Here is a 19,163-nt window from a genome sequence, read left to right on the forward strand (position 1 = left end):
AAAAGGAGTTCCAACCTGTAGTAGATCCAGTCTCCCTCAGCTGCAGAGACCCTTGACTACTTTTGCTGTTTGTTGTTCATTCTGTACTGCTGCTCTGTGATGTCCAAAATCCCAAAGGTGCCAAAATGGTGAGATCTACCCGAAGGACCTGGGAGGCAAAGTAGTGACCTAAACACACCTTGAGCTCCAGAGATCTGTAGTGTGAATTCTTCTTGGCAACAGCAAGGTTGGAAAGATTCCTCTTTTCTTGTTAACAGGAATTATACACAGAGGAATATTTCTTGTGACATGATTTGTACAAGCCAGGAAGAAATCAGAGCAAATCCAATCACTGAACCATTGCAAAGCACCTCTGAGAAGATGTGAATAGTAACTGATGAAATATTCAGCACAAAGGAAAGTAGATTACATGCCTGTGAATAATAGCGCTGAGTGTGCGCCTCGCTTACTAGCTGAAGGGTCCTTGTTACACATGATTAAGTTATTAATTTTTTTTTCTGTCTAATTACCATGATCACACAATTATTAGAGAGGAGCTCTATCCAAAATGTCAGCGCCAGACGTCGGAGGCCTGCAGGAAGTTTTGCTCCAGATGCCCAGAGCTGCAGGTATCCCAGGGCACTGGGACCATGGCCAATCCTTGTCTGTGGATCAGATGTTCAAAAGGAAAAGTCAGCTGAGAATCTTACCTAAATATAGTAAAGCAGACCTCAATGGTGGGAACTGATATTTCCTGGGCAACCTGATCTAGCTGTGGTGTCCCTGTTCATTGCAGGGGAGTTGGGCTGGATGGCCTTTAAAGGAGCCCTGCTTGCAGCAGGGGGGTTGGAGCTGGATGATCTTTGAGGTCCTTTCCAAACCCAAGCCATTCTGGGATCCAATGATTTTGCCACAAGCAGGAATAGTCAGTTTGTTAAGAAATGCTAACAGTTTCTGTGCCCTGATGTGTTCTGTTCTTCTGTTCCAACACTTCCCTCCTCCTCCTCCTGGTGACAACTGCTGCCGTAAATTCTTGCTTCCTTCACTTTTCCTTCCACCTCGCTTTACTTCCCCTACACAGTTCCCTCCACTCAGCTCTTTCCCACTCTCATTACCAACCATCATACTGCCCACCCAGGGAGCTGTACTTCATTTCTCACCGTGCTTTTCTCTTTAGATTTTGAAGCATTTGAGCCAGGAGTTTCCCTCGTGGGGCTTCTCACTGCTCTGCCCATCTTTCACTTACCCTGAGGTGTTAGTGTAATAGATGCCATTAATGGGAATTATGCTCCCACCAGCAAGACAAACTCAATGCAGCTGAGTTCTGCAGAGTTGCTTTCTTCCTTAGTGTGCTTGGTACATCTGTACAGCCGTGGCTGTGCTTTGTGTCAGCAGTGTGAGGCTGATGGAGGGGAGGGAATCCTTCAAGTGAGCAAAGCCAAGGCTAAAATAGGAACAGCACAGGAGACCAGAAATTAGAGCAAGGGAAGGAAGGGAATATTTCCAGATCAGATATGAACTGCAGCAGAGGGAGATAGAGGCAGGAGGCAAAGCTGTTTGTTCTGCCCCGGGGGCTGGGAAATAAAACTGGGCCATGAACAACAAACCCCAAGAGAAGAAGAAGAGGAAAATGGTCATGAGCATTTTTCAGACTTGATTTCACTCTTTGCAGGACTCTGGATGCACAGCTTGGAGGCCTTGCACTGCTTTCCAGGGAAAAACATCCCTGTGGCCGAGGAGCTGCATAAGAGTCATGAGAGGCACCGAGGGCATTCACACAAATTAATGATGCAAAACTCCTAGTCTGAAGGGTTAATGAGGTGACGGGAGAGGAGAGCTGTCAGGGGGGATTTTTATTAGGGTTTGAGGACCACAGTGTTAGTGCTGCAGATGCCAAAACTACTGCAGAGTTGCATCTGTTGGATTTACCCTTTGGACTTATGAGCCACTTCCTCAAGAGGGGGCAGATATCCAGAGAATATCTGCTGGTGGCTGGTTTACACCAACGAAGGTCTGGATGAATGGCTAAGCCCCACGGCTCTCTCTAATGCTGTGAATGGTGTTTTCTTGTTATATTTTCCAGTGATTGATAGGTGACATCCTCCCTTGTTTCTTCAAAAACCCTGACCTGAATTATTTAACCTCCATTCACTCTCCCTTTCCTCCATTGTCTTCTCCCTTTTGTTTCCATTGCCTTGATGTGTTTATCTCTGCTTTGTCACTTCAGTCACTTTCTTCTTCCATCCTCATGCATCTTTCATCACTTGCCCCTCTCTGCTCCAGTGAGAGGCAGGTTTTCCTGTGTGGTGGCAATCAGTTTTAGTGACAGATCTGGGTTACTGTCAGGACTCCTTCTCTGTGTAAAATGTCTTTCATTTTTTATGAATCTGCTTTAATAATTTATCTCCTATCAATGATGCATAATGAAATCACCATCCTGAAATGGCTTTTCTGTGTTGGGGTAATGGAATGGGGATGGGCTGGAAGGCACTGTCCCCAGTGGTGTTTTGATGCAAGATAAGCCACGAGTTTCAAGGGAAGGAGGAAGCTGAATTAGCTGACAAGATGCTATAGCTGGGTTCTTATCACCACCACTGTATCATGAATTGATGTTGCTGGACTGCAGATAACTGTGAGACAAAGTTGGCAGGAGATATCTTTGTTACAAGAGGGAAGTGGATTTCACATGGAAGTCTTGTAGCTCCCTCAAGGTCCCTTCCAACCCAAGCCATTCTGTGATTCTATGATGCTAGGACATCTTGTCTCAATAGATACTTTTGTAAATGCTGTCTCCAGGAATGCACAGCTGTCCTCCCTCCTGTAAGCAGCTCAGGAAGGGGTGACTAATGGATTTGCTGCTTCTGTTTATTATTATTCATGTGTATTATTCATAATTACTTCAGTGACATTTTCATTCGTCTCCATTTGCATGGCATAATGGAAAAGGTTGGATTCTCTAGTGAAAAGTGTGAGGAAAAGGTTAACCTGAAGCTGTGCTTCAAAGCATCACAAGGACATAAGGGAAAACCTTGGTGCTCCCCATACTGCCATGCTGCCCATGGTGTCTGTCCCTTTTCCCAAGCAAACTTTGGGCTCAAAGCGTTAGAGTGCTCCTCAAATATCTGTATGGACATGAAAACATATGCTCTAACTTGAATTAGGACAGGCTTTTGTTTTTGAAGACTGAGTTCAAAAGTACTGGGTTGGATGATGGAAAGCTGCTTCCTCTCATAATTTTTGGAAGTTTTCACCCAGTTTTCTCTGAAATGACAGATATGTGTCCCTAAGGGAGCTGTGTAGACAAGAAGGGCAATACCATCTCTTCAGTGTAAGTAATCCAGTTGTTCAGTGCTGGATTTCTGACACGTCCTTTGCTGAAAAATGAAAGACAAATGTGATGCTAGATTTTCAGTGCGGGAAACAAAAAAAACAAAAAAAAAAACCCAAAAATTAACCTCTTGTTTCTTTGCACGTGAATTCCCTTATATCCAGTGCAAGTAGGTGGATTTTGGATTGAAAAGATGAAGAAACTCCCCTTGCTTATACCAGAAATCAGGAGAATCCTGCCCACCTACAGCATCTGGGCCTCCCAACTTGCCTGCTCCGAATGTTGGAGTCACTTCACATTACACAAAGCTGGGAGTCTCCCCAGCTTTCTTCTGTAGACATCATTTCAGCAAAGCTTGAGAAAAATCTCCTTATGCATTTGTCACACTGGGAAAGTTTGCCCCACACAAAGCATCCACTGATGCATTAAGCTGGAAAAATGAGGTTGTCACAGCCCTGCATTGGCACAGATGCCCCAACCTTGGGCATCCATTGATCATGACTTCATAGCAGGTTGCTTATTGCTGGGTCTGGCCACTATTTACTTGCCAGTACCTTTATGGTTAAGCTGATATCTCCCTTACAGATATGAAGTTCTGGTCTTCTACAACTCATTAATATTGCTCTCCGTGAAGACATGTCTTTCATCTCTGCTGATTCTGAGGGTTAAACACACCAAAATACACTGCTTTCTTTCTGTCTCCATCATGACCCATGGCTCTGTTGCCTTCTGATCAGGTTCCTGCTGCAAATGTGCTGGCTTAGAAGTGCAGGGAATTTAAAAAAAATGGAGGTACACTCTTATGAGCAGATTGAGCCTGGCCCTAGGAGAACATAAAATGAAGAAAGGCTGAACATATATCTATGTTCTATATGTATGTCTAAAAGACACTCCAGGCATTCCATCAGTCCATAGTGTCATTGGCTATGAGGTCTCTGCTACCTCTCCTCTGATCCAGATGGAATTGGCCCTGCTACACTGGAAAGATGACCAGTTTAATTCAGTATAGAAATGCATTATCCCTAATAGTACATCAAGGTTGCACTGCTCCATCACTTAAGCTGATATCACAGAATGACAGAATTGTAGGGGTTGGAAGGGACCTGTAGAGATCATCGAGTTCAACCCCCCTGCCAAAGCAGGTTCCCTACAGCAGGTCACACAGGTCGGCATCCAGGCAGGTCTTGAACATCTCCAGAGACTGGAAAGATGATTAAGATCCCCAAGCCAACCCCAGCCCACCCCACCATGCCCACTGCCCATGTCCCTCAGTGCCACATCCCCTTGAACACCCCCAGGGATGGTGACCCCAACGCTCCCTGTGCAGCTGTGCCACTGCATCACCAATCTTTTGGAGAAGAAATGTTTCCTGGTATCCAACACAACAGCAATGCCAACCCTCAGTGCTAGAATTTGCTCCCACTAAGCAAAACCTCCCTCCAAACATCCAGACTCGTTGTGCTGGTCATCCAGAAGACCCTCAGTCCTTATGCCCAGCTGGGATCTGCACTGACCATGCATGTCTGCAAATGGGTGCCATCACCCAGCTCACAGACCTGCGTGTGACAGTTGAGTCCCAGGCCAACCATTAAACACAGAGTTCAAAAAAGCTGATCTTTGTTTCTTCCTCAGAGCTGAATGAACCCCAGTTTACTTCCCCAGCCCACCTGCCTGGGCTAGCAGCAGCAACACTCCTCCATGCCACCCACTCTGTAGTACAAGCTGCATCTGGCAAGAGAAGGCTTTGCTTTGCTTAGTGAAATGACTGAATGGGTCCTGAAATGACTGCATATGGAAGAAATGCGACGTGGGTGAGAGCACTCAGAGCTTGGCTTTCCAGTCGTGCACAAGTAAAAATAGGTTAGTGGGTCTGCAGGAGTGGGAAGCTTCCTGCAACCCTCACCACAGCCACACTTGTGCAGATGGTTCCTCTCTGGGCAAGCTGTGGGCAAGGCTTTTCAGCTCTTCCCAATGATGCCCTGAGCAGAGAATTAACAGTGTTAATTCATCCCGTCCTGGAAGGTGTCTCATCTTTATCTGATGCACCAGGAGTCGGAGAAGTTATTTACTACATGCCTTGTGAAGATCTTTTCTGTGATGCTTAAAAAACTCTTTGCTCTGTAAGGTCTGATGATGAATAGTCGCACGGAATATCGAGGAGCTCCTCTGGGTGGAGAAAATGCTTTCCCCTTTCAAAAGATAGCACTATCTCTTTTTACCCAGACAGTCACATGGGTTGCCTGCCCTTGGTGACCCAAAAACCTACTAGCAGTCCTTCCTAAGAGATCATTTCTGGCCTTCAGGCCATGACCTGGTCTGGTATTAAATGTGGAGGTTGGCAGCCCTGCTTGCAGCAGAGGTGTTGGAGCTTCATGATCCTTGAGGTCCCTTCCAACCCGGGCTATTCTATGATTCCATGACCTCCTGCAATTTCCCAGCTTCTGACTTGCCTTTTGGCCTTATTAAGACGCATTCTGGCTGCGCAGCCCCAAGCCATCCAGATTGCTCCTTGTGACTCATCATATTCTTTCTGCTGGCTGCCATCCTGCTGTCTGCCACTTATGTCAGCAGTGATTTGATGTTTATTTTCAGATCGTTGGGGGAAACACAAAACAGTGCCAAGGCTTGTAGCAGGCTCCCTGAATCTCTACTCAAAAGACCCAAAGGCCATCACTGATTTCAGAGGTCATCCAGTTGGTAGCTACTGGTTGAAGCGTTTCCTTACGTGATTGACTTACACCTTTTGTTGTAGATGACACCAAGATGTTTTATGACTGCCACGTGGGGAAAATACAGCATGCAACACGTTCTTTGTAAGGATTTTACTGTCTTTGTTTATTGATGGCTCTAATTCGCTGCAAGGATTCCTCCACCCCCACTGCAGCACCTCTTTGCTCTCCTTTCCCCAGTTGCTACGTATTTTTCTAGGCAGCTTTCAGTTTCTCTTGTTCATTTTCTGTACTTCTTCACTTTAAGAGAAGGTGCCCACCATCCTTTTTTTTTTTTTTGCCATTGTTTCTTATGTATATAATTAGGGATGCTGAACAGAGAAGGTTTTGACAGGCAGTTCTCTGAGTTTCAAAACAAAACGTTTTTAGTACCTTATTAGCTCTGCCCGAAAAGGTCCTAAAAATCAACCATGTTTACACAGGTGGAATTTTTCCTCCTAGATCATCTCACCTATCCTGTTTCTCTGGCATTGGTGCCCATCCCTGGAGGTGTTCAAGGCCATGTTGGATGGGCTCTGGGCAGCCTGATCTGGTGGGGGGGCAGCTTTGCCTGTGGCAGGGGGTTGGAACTGGATGATCTTAAAGGTCCCTTCCAACCCAAACCATTCTATCATTCTATAATATGATTCTGTGCAGAGGAAGGAGAGAAATTCGACAATTCATTGCTAAGCCAAGGAATAAAAAAGGCAAATGTCTTGAAATCAGAAGGATGTTGTAAATGTGCTTAAAATTATATGAGCTGTGACGTACAACTCTATAACCTACAATGATCACCCAACCGGGTGTAGTTTGGATTTCATTCTAGTCTGATGTGAAGCAAGCCAAGAATGCATTTGTGCAGACAGGACTTCATTTTCAGAAGAGCTGATGGCCACCTAAGCCATGCGTGGGTCAGCGTGGGGCAGAGGAGCTCAGGGCAGACCTGATGGCTCTACAGCTCTTGGGAGGAGGTTGTGGTGAGGGGGTTCAGCCTCTGCTCCTGGGTAACAGTGATAGGATGGGAGGTGATGGCCTCACGTTGTGCCAGGGGAGGGTCAGGTTGGGTAGAGATGCAGTGGCACAGCTGCCCTGGGATCGGGGAGGTCACCATCCCTGGAGGTGTTCCAGAACCATGGGGATGTGGCACTGAGAGATGCGGTCAGTGGGCATGGTGGGGTGGGCTGGGGTTGGACTTGGGGATCATGGAGGTCTTTTCCAGCAGTGATGATTTTATGGTAGCTCTGAGGACTGAATGGGGACACGCACACTTCTGGAACAACTGGCAGCTGAAGGGATGTTGAGCTCTTTGGAAAAGCCATGCTGCCACATTTAATCATGGAAAACAAACAGGATGAAGGGGTACCAGCTGGTACTGTCTCCAGCACTTTCAAAGAGCTCTGTAAAAATTATGCCTGGAAATGCACCTTTGCCTTGGGCGACATCTTATGCGCTTATGCCACAGATGACATTTGCATTTGGAAATCTGAGACTGTTATAATTATGATCTCAGCCAGAAGAGTCACAGAATCATAGAATGGCCAACCAGCAGCCCAGGCTGCCCAGAGCCACATCCAGCCTGGCCTTGAATGCCTGCAGGGATGGGGCATCCACAGCCTCCTTGGGCAACCTGTGCCAGTGCCTCACCACCCTCTGCCTCCAAAACTTCCTCCTCACATCCAACCCAAACCTCCCCTGTCTCACTTTAAAACCATTCCCCTTTGTCCTGTCACTATCCAGTCGTTAAGAAATACCACCTTGTGTGGTCTTTTTGCCACTTTCTTCTCTGTGGTTTAGGTTATGAGCAGAGATGGGGGCAAGGTTGGCAGTAAAATAAAAGGAGAAGGGGTGGGGAAGAGACAGGAACAGGGTGGCATCAGAATCGATGCCAAGGAATAGCACACCTCCAAAGGAGTCCTTGCCAGGACATGAGGGATAGGGATGGGGCAAGATATCCTTCTGTTTGCCAGATTAGGTGCTCTGTGTTTTCCCTTCTGACATTGCCTCAGTTAAGAAACCAGATATTTCCTTCTACGCTTTTGGTTAAAATGTCAGACGTCTCCCTTGATAACATTTTGGCTTCTTTTCCCAAATCTTCTCTAGTCTCAGCCCCAGAGGATGGCAGCTGATTTCTGGCTGTTGGCACAGCCTGAGCCCACCTGGGGCGCTTCCAGTACTTTTAGCCTTGAATCAAGCCAAAAATGCAGAAAATGTTTCCTTCCTCTGGTTTCTCTGCATTCCCCACTTCCTTCCCAGAAGAAGATGTATTCTTGCAGTTCTTTTTCTCCCAATCAGTGTACTCCCTTTTTTTCTAATTCAGAAGCTGCTCAACTGCCATAAATATGAAGCCAGAAACGCCATCACTATGCCATTCATTGCATACCTGGTCCCAGACAAAATATGTAATATTTTTCTTCAGTAGTGGTATGAACGCAGCAGAGACAATCCCTTTTTTTCCCTCTCTGTTATGAGATGTTGCTATGAAGATTTGTCAGTGCTTAAGACTGACAATTATCCTGTTATTCATGAGAAAACCACAGCATCAGGATGCCTCAAATCTGTGGGAAGATCTCATTTAAAATTACCCATCTCCCCCCCCTTCTACCTCCTCTATAAAAATGGGATGCAGCTGCAGCAGTTATCCATTGACACCAACACCCAGCCCAGCTGCTGACAAACAGCCCTGATCCCCTTGCTTTCCCCTCCACAGGTGTATCCTGTACCCACTCCTGAAGATACACAGGTTCCCAAAGGAGGAATCAAACTGGAATCTAATTGTAAAAATAGTAATTTTAAGACCTGGTCTGACAACACAAAGATTTTGATGGTAGTGTTGTTCCTGTCCCTTGACTCTGCTGGTTCACAGTCCAGTCCATGTCAGCTTTAACAAATGCATGACCTCCACAGTTTTCTTAGCTGAGAGGGTAATAAAGGAAGCACTTAAGACAATATTGCTGCCGAAACCTGGGCCATATGAAAGCACAGCCCTGGGAGTTCCAAGCATACTCTTACAGGAACCCACATTTGTCCATACTCCTTACAAACTGTAGGCTATTGCATGCATTGCTCTGAGATGCCTGAAAACCAAGAGAGCCATTCCTTGTTCAGCACGTGAGGCCAAAGGCGTTAGCACTGGATTGGAAATGGGTCAGTTTTCATAGAATTACACAACCAGGGAATCACTGAGGTAGGCAGGTACACCAGACCGCCTTGTCCAAGCTCCCTGCTCAAAGCAGTCAGCTGGAGGAGGTTGGTGAGCTCTTTGTCTTCAAATATCCCTGAGGATGGAGAATCCACAGCCTCTCTGGAGTGCCTGTCCCAGTATTTGATGCACAGGAAAAGAGCTTTTCCTTATGTTTAAATGGCATTTAGGCATTTCAATTGGTGTCCACTGCTGCTTGTTCTGTGATGATCTCTACTGAGAAGAACCAGGCTCTGTCTTCACTTCCGCCCTATCAGGTATTTATTTTGCTCCTTGATAAAGCTCTTCTCTCAGTCTTCCATTCTCCAGCATAAGAAATCTCAGCTGCTCCTCATAGGAGAGATGCTCCAGCCTGTGTTTGTGGTCTTTACTGACTCACTCCTGTATCTCCATGTCCTTTTTTGTCCTTAAGTGCCCTGGATTGGACCCAGCGCCCCACACGTGGCTCACCAGTGATGAGCAGAGGAGAATTTCCTCCCTGGATCTTGAGTCTCTTCCAACCCAAACTGTTCCATGCTTCTTTGTCTCCATGATTTTATGGTTGTATGGCTGGAGTTCCATGGTTCTGTCACATGATTCAAGTTTGCTGAATGCAATCTACCCATCGTCCAGATTACTGACAGAGTGTTTAAATAGTAATGGTTCCAATGTCAGTGGCCTTCAGCTGGGCTTTTTATCACTGATACAGCACTCTAGGTACCATTCAGTACATTTTCAGGCCAATTCACCATCCAGTCATCAGGTCTGCACTTTAGCAGTTTGCCTGTAATGTTGGATACTGTGAGAGACAGCACTGAAAGCCTTGCTGAAGTGGAGATAACCAATATCCACTGTTCTCTGCTCATTCAAGCCAGTCATCTCATCAAAGGAGACCATAAGGCTGTTTAGATATGATTTCCCCTTTGTAAATCCATGTTAATTACTCAACATCTTTTTCCTATCCTTCACATCCTTTCAAATATTTACAGTTTACTCCATCACGATGTACGCAGCCAGTTCCTGCCAACCTGCAGTTCTTCCTTCTTGCTCTTACTGCAAAAAGGAGTGATGTTTTCTTTCTTCCAGACCTCAGGAGCCTTCTCAGTCACCACGACCTTTCAAAGGTGGTCAAGAGTGGTCCTGCAATGGCACCAGCCATTGCATCGTTTCTTTGGATAACCCTATGCAAACAAACCTGCTTACATCTGCCCCTCTTCTCCTCTGGGATCTCCCACTGTGCTCTCATTCTCTGCACAGCAGGATGCTAAAAAGCTTTGTGGCAGCAGAAATAGGTGAGTTCTTGTTATCGATGATTCCGATGCACAGTCAGGCCAAAAGTAAGGAAAATTGCTGCTATTTCTTTAATAGACTTGGACTGCCCCCAAAAGCCAAATTACTAATTCTTATTCTGAACACCACAGCAACTTTTCCTGCGTACCTCATGTTCGATTCTGGCCAGGGTTTATGCGCAGAGAAGTGAAGAAGGCAGAAATAATTCTCCCTGTTGGAATCTATGCTTAACAAAATGTGACTGGGAGATGCCATAACGAATTCTTATTATTTTTTCTGCGCAGTGTGGTTCGCTTTGAAAGTGTCAAAACAAAATGTTTACTCCTTTCTAAAAAGCCAACCAACCGGAGACCACACCTCCTGCTCGGCTGAAATGATCTCCTGCAGTCTTTGATCCGGCTCTGAATAATCCTTAGAATTGCATTTGTTTTCCTGTAAATAAACTCTTGGGCCAAAAAAGTGTCACTCGGTGCTTAATGTGATTCAAATGCATCAGCATCGGGAGGAAATGATTCTCTGACCACTAATATTGACAAAAAAAATCCTGAAGTGATATGCAGTCTTGTCTAAACAGAGTGGGAATAAGGAAAACCAGCCCTTGCTCACGTACTTGTAGGTAGATTTTTGCCTCAATTGGCCTTGGAGCTTGTTGGCCATCAGAAGAGATGTTATGGAGATATGGAGAGTAAGTAATTACTTGATGAGGATTGTAGAATGATACAATATCCCGAGTTGGAAGGGAGCCATAAGGATAAAGGAGCCAAACTCCTGGCTCCACGATGATGGAGTGGATGATGGGATGTTGGAGCCAAAGCATCCTTGGTTCAGGTCAGGCTAGAGGTGCTGGGAGGTCCAATACCCTAGCGTTGCTGTGAGCCTTTCGTGGAGCTTAGCCATTGCCATCCAGCCTTGCTTAAGGAAACAAGGTCTTCAAATAACAGCTCTGTGAGAGGAAGATGGCCCTGTGCAATTCTCAATCAAAATTTAAGCATGGAAAGAGCACGAGAGACAGCCCAGCTCGTCTGTGGAGTAGAACAAGCTGCTCAGCCCTTGGCTGTTGGCAGAGCCAGCCAGACGAAAGCTCTTTGCTTCCTGAGCTGTGATGAATGGAGATGAGGTTTTGCTGATGCACAGCAGGCAGATGACTTACTGCTGAAAGTGTGTGGCTGTTAACTCTTCCCTCTACTGCATCTCCCATCTGGCTGCTGAATGAGTCCTTCGGGGCTGTTCTGGGGGACGGCACAGCCCACAGTGCAGCCTTCTCCCTTTTGCACCACGTCAAAGAGCTGCAGATGCAGCTGAGAATCTGACCCAAAGATAAGAAGTTTCATCTGGCCCACGTGGTCATGGTGATGTCATACTGTAAAAGTCCCTGCTTAGTTAAATGTGGCTGTTACAGAATGGTGGCATCATTAAGGTTGGAAAAGACCACTAAGAGCATCAAGTAAAACCACCATTCCATCACCACCATGGCCACTAAACCCCATCCCTTTGCTCACACAGGAAAAATACAGAGTGAGCTGATTCTGTCTCTTTTTTCCTCAATGAAGAATTTCAATGGGTGCATTTCTATTTTGCATGTTTGTTTGTTTGTTTTTTCCATGTTGTTTATTATTCACAACCACTAAATATCCTCTAAGATCACAGTACTTACAAAATGAAAAGGGAAGTATTAGATCACTTCTCTATTCATTTATTAGATTTATTATCCTCCTGTAGAGTCATCCATCATTCATCCCTTCCAGACAAATCTTGAGCTTGACTTCACAAATGAACGTGTTTGTCTTGCTGGCCCCAATTTGCATGAGTCTTTGGTGCTTGCAAACCTACTATGTGCTCAAAACATGGATGTCTGCACACAGAGCTGCCTGCACTTAATGGCTCTTGGTTATTATTGAGAGCTGGGAGCTGCTGGAACAGCTGCCCAGAGAGGCTGTGATGCCCCGTCCATCCCTGGAGGTGTTCAAGGCCAGGTTGGATGGGGCCCTGGGCAGCCTGGGCTGCTGTGAGATGGGGAGGTTGGTGGCCCTGCATTGGTGGGGGGTTGGAGCTTCGTGATCCTTGAGCTCCCTTCCAACCCAACCATTCTGTGGATGTGATGTGTCCACATCTACACCTGTACAACCCTCCTACCCCTTCATCCCTCCCATCCATGTGACCCCTTACCTACCTCCCTCTAAATGAGACCGTTTACCTGCACAGTCCCCAGTGTCACCAGGTGCCAGCCCCATTTCTTCTTCCTTCCATGGACCATGCTGTTTGGTTACAGCTGAGCTTCCCTCATTTTCAGAGCCCAGTACTGGGAGAGGGAAGGAAGATTTATGTAGACTGGGAGGCGGGAAGCTTAAGGACACCAAGGAGCTGCAGAAGTGTGGTGGTGGGGTTTGCTCTGGGTTTATTAACACCAAATAATCATTCCTCCCTCCCATCCATCTCCTGTTCCCACTGAGCTCTGAACGGGACCCATCTAATAAAAATGCTGCCTCATAAAGGAGATTTCCAATGTCATAACTTCCTACCCCAGAGCAGAGCCACATGCCTTGCCTCACACCATTTGGGCACTTTGGATATGGGAGAGAAGTCTGCTAGAAGGTACCTTTGCTTGAGGGCACAAGGTGCACTCTTTCCTTCATCCATATCATGGGCATTAATGTGGGTGGGGAGCACCCAAAGCTCACAACCAAGACTTGGGTCAAATTCAGCCCCAAGGAAGGCACAGAAATGAGGAGCAGCACAGGAATGAATCTGGTGGCAGAAATTCGGTCTTACTGCAGAGCATTGCTGAGGGCCTTGCAGAGATTTCCCTGCAGCCATGAGAAGATCACACAACCTTTCCATATCTGAGCTCATCCATTCACGCAGGGCTTGCCTCAGGCTGTTCCTGTATCTATTAATGTTGGAGGACTCATTAATCCTACCTTGTGTCTCTGAGGCACAGCTCTCAGGGATCAGGAGGGGCTCTGTAGCCATTGAATTTGGATGCTTTCAGCAACCAGCTCCCTGCTAGATTGTGTCTTCCTTAGAATGCTGCTCTTTGATGAGTTTAACACAGATAATCCAACCTTTCTGTAAAGAGGGATGGAAGCCACCTTGTCAGGAGCTCACATTCCCATGGACTTGCTTTTCTGGTTATCCTCTTTCCCCACTGACTTCTGCAAGGTGCTTTGTTTGAGCACCTCTGATTCTTGTTTCCAGCCCTTGGAAATGTATTTCTCCACTCCCTTTCCTGAAAACTCTCATGATTTCCACATCCATTCATTCTGGTTTATGCCTTTAGTCCAGGCCCTTGCTGAAAGTAACCCAAACCTGGAGGTTTAATTTACTGTGCATGCTGGATAATTACCTCCCTTCCTGGTTTCTCTGTTTGTTTTCTCGTACCAATTAATCTTTATAAAAGTCATTTCCAGAGCAATGTGTGCAGGCAGTAAGACTGCATCTGTGAAATGCAGTTTCCATGGGGCTGGCTTGGACCTGCAGCAAAGGGACCATATTCATGACCCCAGAAATAAGCTTTCTCCTGCTGGTAATGTCAGAGTCAGCCCTTTCACCTCGCCACCAGCAGATCCATCACTGTCATGTGTTACTCAGCACAGAGTGAGGTTCGGAAAACATCAGCCTTCACTTCTCTGGGGTGAGCAGTCCAACCTGCAGAGTGTGCCTCCCAAAGTAATGTAATTAGCTTCCCCAGGAAGCTAATGGGATGGGGAGGGAAGATGCTGAGGCCAAACTCCAGTTCTCAGAGCATCACAGTTCCATAGAATCGTTTGGGTTGGAAGGAATCCTTAAAGATCATCTATTCCAGCTCCCAATGCATGAGGAGCTGTCCTGAGAGGAGCATCGTGGTCAGCAAAGTAGTGGGATGGATAGCTTTATTCCATTAAATCTATCCTCACACTGTGGGGAGGGGATTGAGAAAGAAGCAACAAGAAAACTCCACTGTAAGCTGCAGGCCTGCAGTCTGGGGCACAGCATCAGCTTTGCAGAAAAGCTGCAAAGGGAATCTTGATGAGCAACCAGAAAGAAAATCAGGGTACAAGGAAGATTGGCCAGCTAAGCGGGGACTCCAGCTCCATCACCAAGAGTCACATCATGTGCTGTGTGCACCTGCCCATCTTCACTGTGCAGAGTTGGCCAGTGCCACTCATTCCAGGCTGGATGTGGCTCTGGGCAGCCTGGGCTGCTGGTTGGGGACCTGCACATAGCAGAAGGTTGGAGCTGGATGAGCGCTGTGCTCCTTTGCAACCCAGGCCATTCTGTGATTCTATGATATTGAGCTGGAAGGAGACCTGAAAGGCCATCTGGTCCCACTGCCTGCAATGAACAGGGACACCCACAGCTCCATCAGTGCTCAGAGCCCCACCTCCTAAGCTTGGGTGTCTGCAGGTATGGGGTATCCCACACATCTCTGGACAACCTGTTCCATTCAGCATGACATCTATGGGGTGAGGGATATGTTGGGGTGAAATTACAAGGCTCAGAAGGTGGCAGGGTCCAAGGACAAAACCACATGCATGCCCAAAGGCCTTTGTGCTCAGAGCAAGTGCATGGGGCAAGGTCATCCCAGAGTCCCTGCCTATCTCACATGCCTCCTCCATGAACCAGCTGTAGGAAGACATTTGGAATTGCTAGGAATAAACCTTCACCAGGACACTCAAGTGGTGCTTAGAGTGAGCCCTAAGGAACAGTGTGGAACCACATATTGTACAGCCACGCACTGGCTCCTATGCATTTCTCATAGCATTATAGAATGAATCACAGAATGGCCTGGGTTGCAAAGGAGCACAGCGCTCATCCAGCTCCAAGCCCTGCTGTGTGCAGGTCGCCAAGCAGCAGCCCAGGCTGCCCAGAGCCACATCCAGCCTGGCCTTGAATGCCTGCAGGGATGGGGCATCCACAGCCTCCTTGGGCAACCTGTGCCAGTGCCTCACCACCCTCTGCCTCCAAAACTTCCTCCTCACATCCAACCCAAACCTCCCCTGTCTCACTTTCAAGCCATTCCCCTTGTCCTGTCACCACCCACCCTCACACACAGCCGTTCCCCCTCCTGTTCATCCGCTCCCTTCAAGCACTGAAGGCCACCATCAGGTCTCCCTGCAGCCTTCTCTTCTCCAAGCTAAACGAGCCCAGTTCCCTCCAGTTCCCTCAACCTTTCTTAAGAATGAATGATTTCTGAAAGCATTTATATCAGCATTTATTAAAATGGACACTTCCTTAAATAAAAAAATACAGAACCTTTGAGCCAAGGATTCTGATTAGAATATGTTCTGGTTAGACAGTTTCTTAGGGCATTAGGTCTGTGCCTCATTTCCTTATTATTGCAGTGATTCAGTAACGAAGATTTATGGTCTAAGATTTGCCTGGTTTTGTGTTCATGTTCGTTCTTTTCTTCCCTACGTCGCTGTTTTCAATCTGACTCCAGCTCAGCAGAAAAATCAGATCTGAAATGCTAGCAATGTTAGTCTTCAACTCAATTAAAACCTTGATTTATATGGTGCTTCTGCTACTTCAAGGAAGGCCATATATTTTCCTGATAGTAGGGGGAAATTACTTTGAGCCTATGAGAAAGCCAAGTCCAAGCTATGGTTACTGCATGTTTCCATCAGCAAAGCTCTCTGCAGCAGTGAAATTTTTTTATTCTCCTCCCCTGCTTGAAGAGAAGCTGGAATGGAAACACTGGGATGTGCAAACATCAAAGGTCAGTCCTTCCTCACCCACTGTATTCTCCTCACCTACTGAGCTTTAGTGCAGTAAGAACTGTGTATTGTTCTTTTTCAGAGACATTATTTATTGCATTTAAATCCTTAGCTGAGTTTCCCGGGAGCTTTAGCCTTTATTTTTGCTGTGAGAATTTCAGCTTGAGTGGTTGACTCATTCTGGAGGAGCAGGCAGTGCTGAAGATGCCGTCCTACAGCTCCAACCACCATCAGAGGGCTGTCATCAGTGCTGCAGACTCAGGTTGAAGGCATGTAACTGGCAGCGTTCCCCAGTGGTTTGTTGAGTTTGATCAACATCAACAACCTGGATGAAGGGATGGAGTCCAGCCTCAGCAAGTTTGCTGATGGCACAAAGCTGGCAGGACTGGCTGACCCACCTGAAGGCCGTGCTGCCATTCAACAAGACTGGATTGTTGAGCAGAGGGAAACCTGATGAAGTTTCCTTGTTGATCCTTTTCTTAACTCCTCTGGACCCACTCTAAGAGCTCCACGTCCTTCCTGTACTGGAGGCAGGGGTGATGGAACTTGATGATCCTTGAGGTCCCTTCCAACCAAAGACATTCTGCGATTCTAAATCATGGAGCTGGGTTCAGTGATCCCTGTGAGTCCCTTCCAACTTGGGCTATTTGGTGATTCTCTGTTTGCTGTCCACAACACTTGGCTGGATGGCAAAAGGCTCTTCACCCTGAAGATACGTAAGAGCAGAGCAATTTGAAAATGCACTACACTTTGTACCTGCTGTTTGGCAATCAATAAAACAGTGTAGGTATGTAGGAATAAGCAGAATGTTCTCCTTAGCCAGAAAGAAATTTACTGCTGTAGAAAAGCATAGCTTTACAGCGATGACTACAGAACCAACCAACCAAACTAACAAAAGCCCTAAGAAATCAAATTAATCTCAAAGATAATTACAATAATAATAGTTTTTATGATAACCATAATTCCCCATCAGCTTGCAGGTACTCATGGTAGTCAGAAACATCTCTTGATGATGTCTACAGACTCTCAAAATGAGGCTGTATTAGTCCATGTTCCATGGGTTTCTGCTTCATGAAGCTCATTTTTGTGGCTTTAAAGCTCATTAGCCGTCCATGAACTTCAGGTCAATGCTGAATCAGTACAGCAGGGTCTGCACTGAACACCACCTGAGCCACTTCTGGTCAGATCTGCTCATTTCCTTGCCGATGCATCAGAACAGAGCCATAAATCACACACAAAGGCTGTTAAACACAGCTGACATCCTCTCAAGGCCCTTCGCAAGCTGACCGTTTGCAGCTGTAATGATGCATTGCTTTTGCAGCCAGGATTTTCCCTCTCCTTTGAAGAAAAGTCAAATCCAGTCTGTGGACTGCTATGGACCAATAATCTGTACCCAAATCTTTTCAGACTAAGCATATTTATTATAGAGGAAATGACTGCAGGGTTTGTGTGCAGCTGCAGGGATACCTCAAAGTAAGCTTGGTCCTCTGGGAAAGACCAAGTTGGTGTGAGCTGTCGGTGTCCGGCTCGTGCATTTAGCATCTTGCAAGCATCCATATAGAAAATGAAAAGGGAACACCAACACGTGCCCTGCAGTACCCAGCAGTTAGCAAAGCAGGGCAGAACAGGATCGTGCACCTCCCCATAGGGGCTGTATTTGCAAGATTTTTCTCTTCACAAACACAGCCCTGAGAATCCGTGCCCACTCAGAATGGAAATCCACGTAACGAGTTCACAGTTTTGATTGTGGACCATATGGCCTTGTGCAGCTCCACTCCCTAACACAGATCTGTTCAGATTGTCTCAGCTGCTCAAGTATTTGTTCATTGGTGCTGGCACAACTGCCTAATTGTCCTTGTCACATCTCTTGTGGATGGGATTGGGTCTTGTCAGCAGCAGTGAGAGAATCTGCAAATCAGAGCATCTGTCAGAGGCTGGAGGGACAGAAGTGTCAGATGGGGAACAGACAGATGTTTTCCCATCCTAACCCCACAGCTGGCTGCAAAACCAAGTTGCAATTCATGGCTGTTATGACGTACCAGCTACATCTGAATGGGAGGATAGGGAGCCAAAGAGAAAGCCCTGCCCCTCATAAATCCTGCCCTCCCTTGTCAGCCAGCTTGCCTTCGTTGCTCTAGCAATTTCAGCTGCAGCTATTCCAGCTGCACTGCCAGGATGGTACAGCTGGCAAAATGGGCCTGACTTGACCCAGAGGTCAGCTGCTCCTCTGGTCCAACCTCTACATTATATAGATGTGTGGACATCTCCACACATTCTCTCAAAATACAGTTTTATTTTTTTTTTTTCCTGCAATATCTCATGCAGGTAACTTAAATCATGATATTTCTCTCAAAGTCAGCCCTGCATCAGCACTGACGGCAGGTACAGACACATGCAGGTGAAGCCCCAACGCAGACTGATGCCAGCTGTGGCTGCCCTATCAACCCAAATTAAATACAAGCAATTCCCTTGTCCCTGAACTGTCATCAGCTTCCAATCAGCAACTTATCTTCGCCCTCTGTTTGTTGCTTAGAGCACAAAGCTTTTTGTGTTAGAAAAGAATATTAACTTTAATTGCATTAACTCTCCTGGTGGCTTCCTAGCAGCTCCGTGAGCTTGCCCTGGGTTTCTCTTCCATATTCAAGTCTTCCATAATGCACTTTATTTCTATATATATCATGAAGAAAAGCCTTAAAAATAACTCCTCCCAACCTGCATACTGAAGTCCCTGCCCAGCCTTCTCTGTAGGGTTATTTGCCTTTGCAGGGAGGTGGATCTTTGTTGTTCCTTTGTCTTATACTACTAAGACATCCCCCAGCATGTTGTGTTTCTTGGCATAACAATTTTTGATGCATGTCACAGTTGGTATGCAGTGGGGAAAATAGCAGCTTTCAGGTCTTTGACTCAGTGGCCCTGGGAAAAGAGCCTTTTAATTGTCCTGCCATTCCCAAAATATGCCTCCAATTTTCCTAGGCCATGCTGATGTT

At 46.5% G+C, this 19,163-nt stretch overlaps 1 protein-coding gene across 2 annotated transcripts in view; it reads right to left on the reverse strand.

Moving 5' to 3' along the window:
- The window catches only part of GDPD5 (glycerophosphodiester phosphodiesterase domain containing 5), a 364,359-nt gene that overhangs the window by 144,620 nt on the left and 200,576 nt on the right, over positions 1 to 19,163 (reverse strand). The window lies entirely within an intron of this gene.

This window comes from Tympanuchus pallidicinctus, unplaced genomic scaffold (genome assembly GCF_026119805.1).
Source record: "Tympanuchus pallidicinctus isolate F22 unplaced genomic scaffold, pur_lepc_1.0 scaffold36, whole genome shotgun sequence".
NCBI classification, from domain to species: domain Eukaryota; kingdom Metazoa; phylum Chordata; class Aves; order Galliformes; family Phasianidae; genus Tympanuchus; species Tympanuchus pallidicinctus.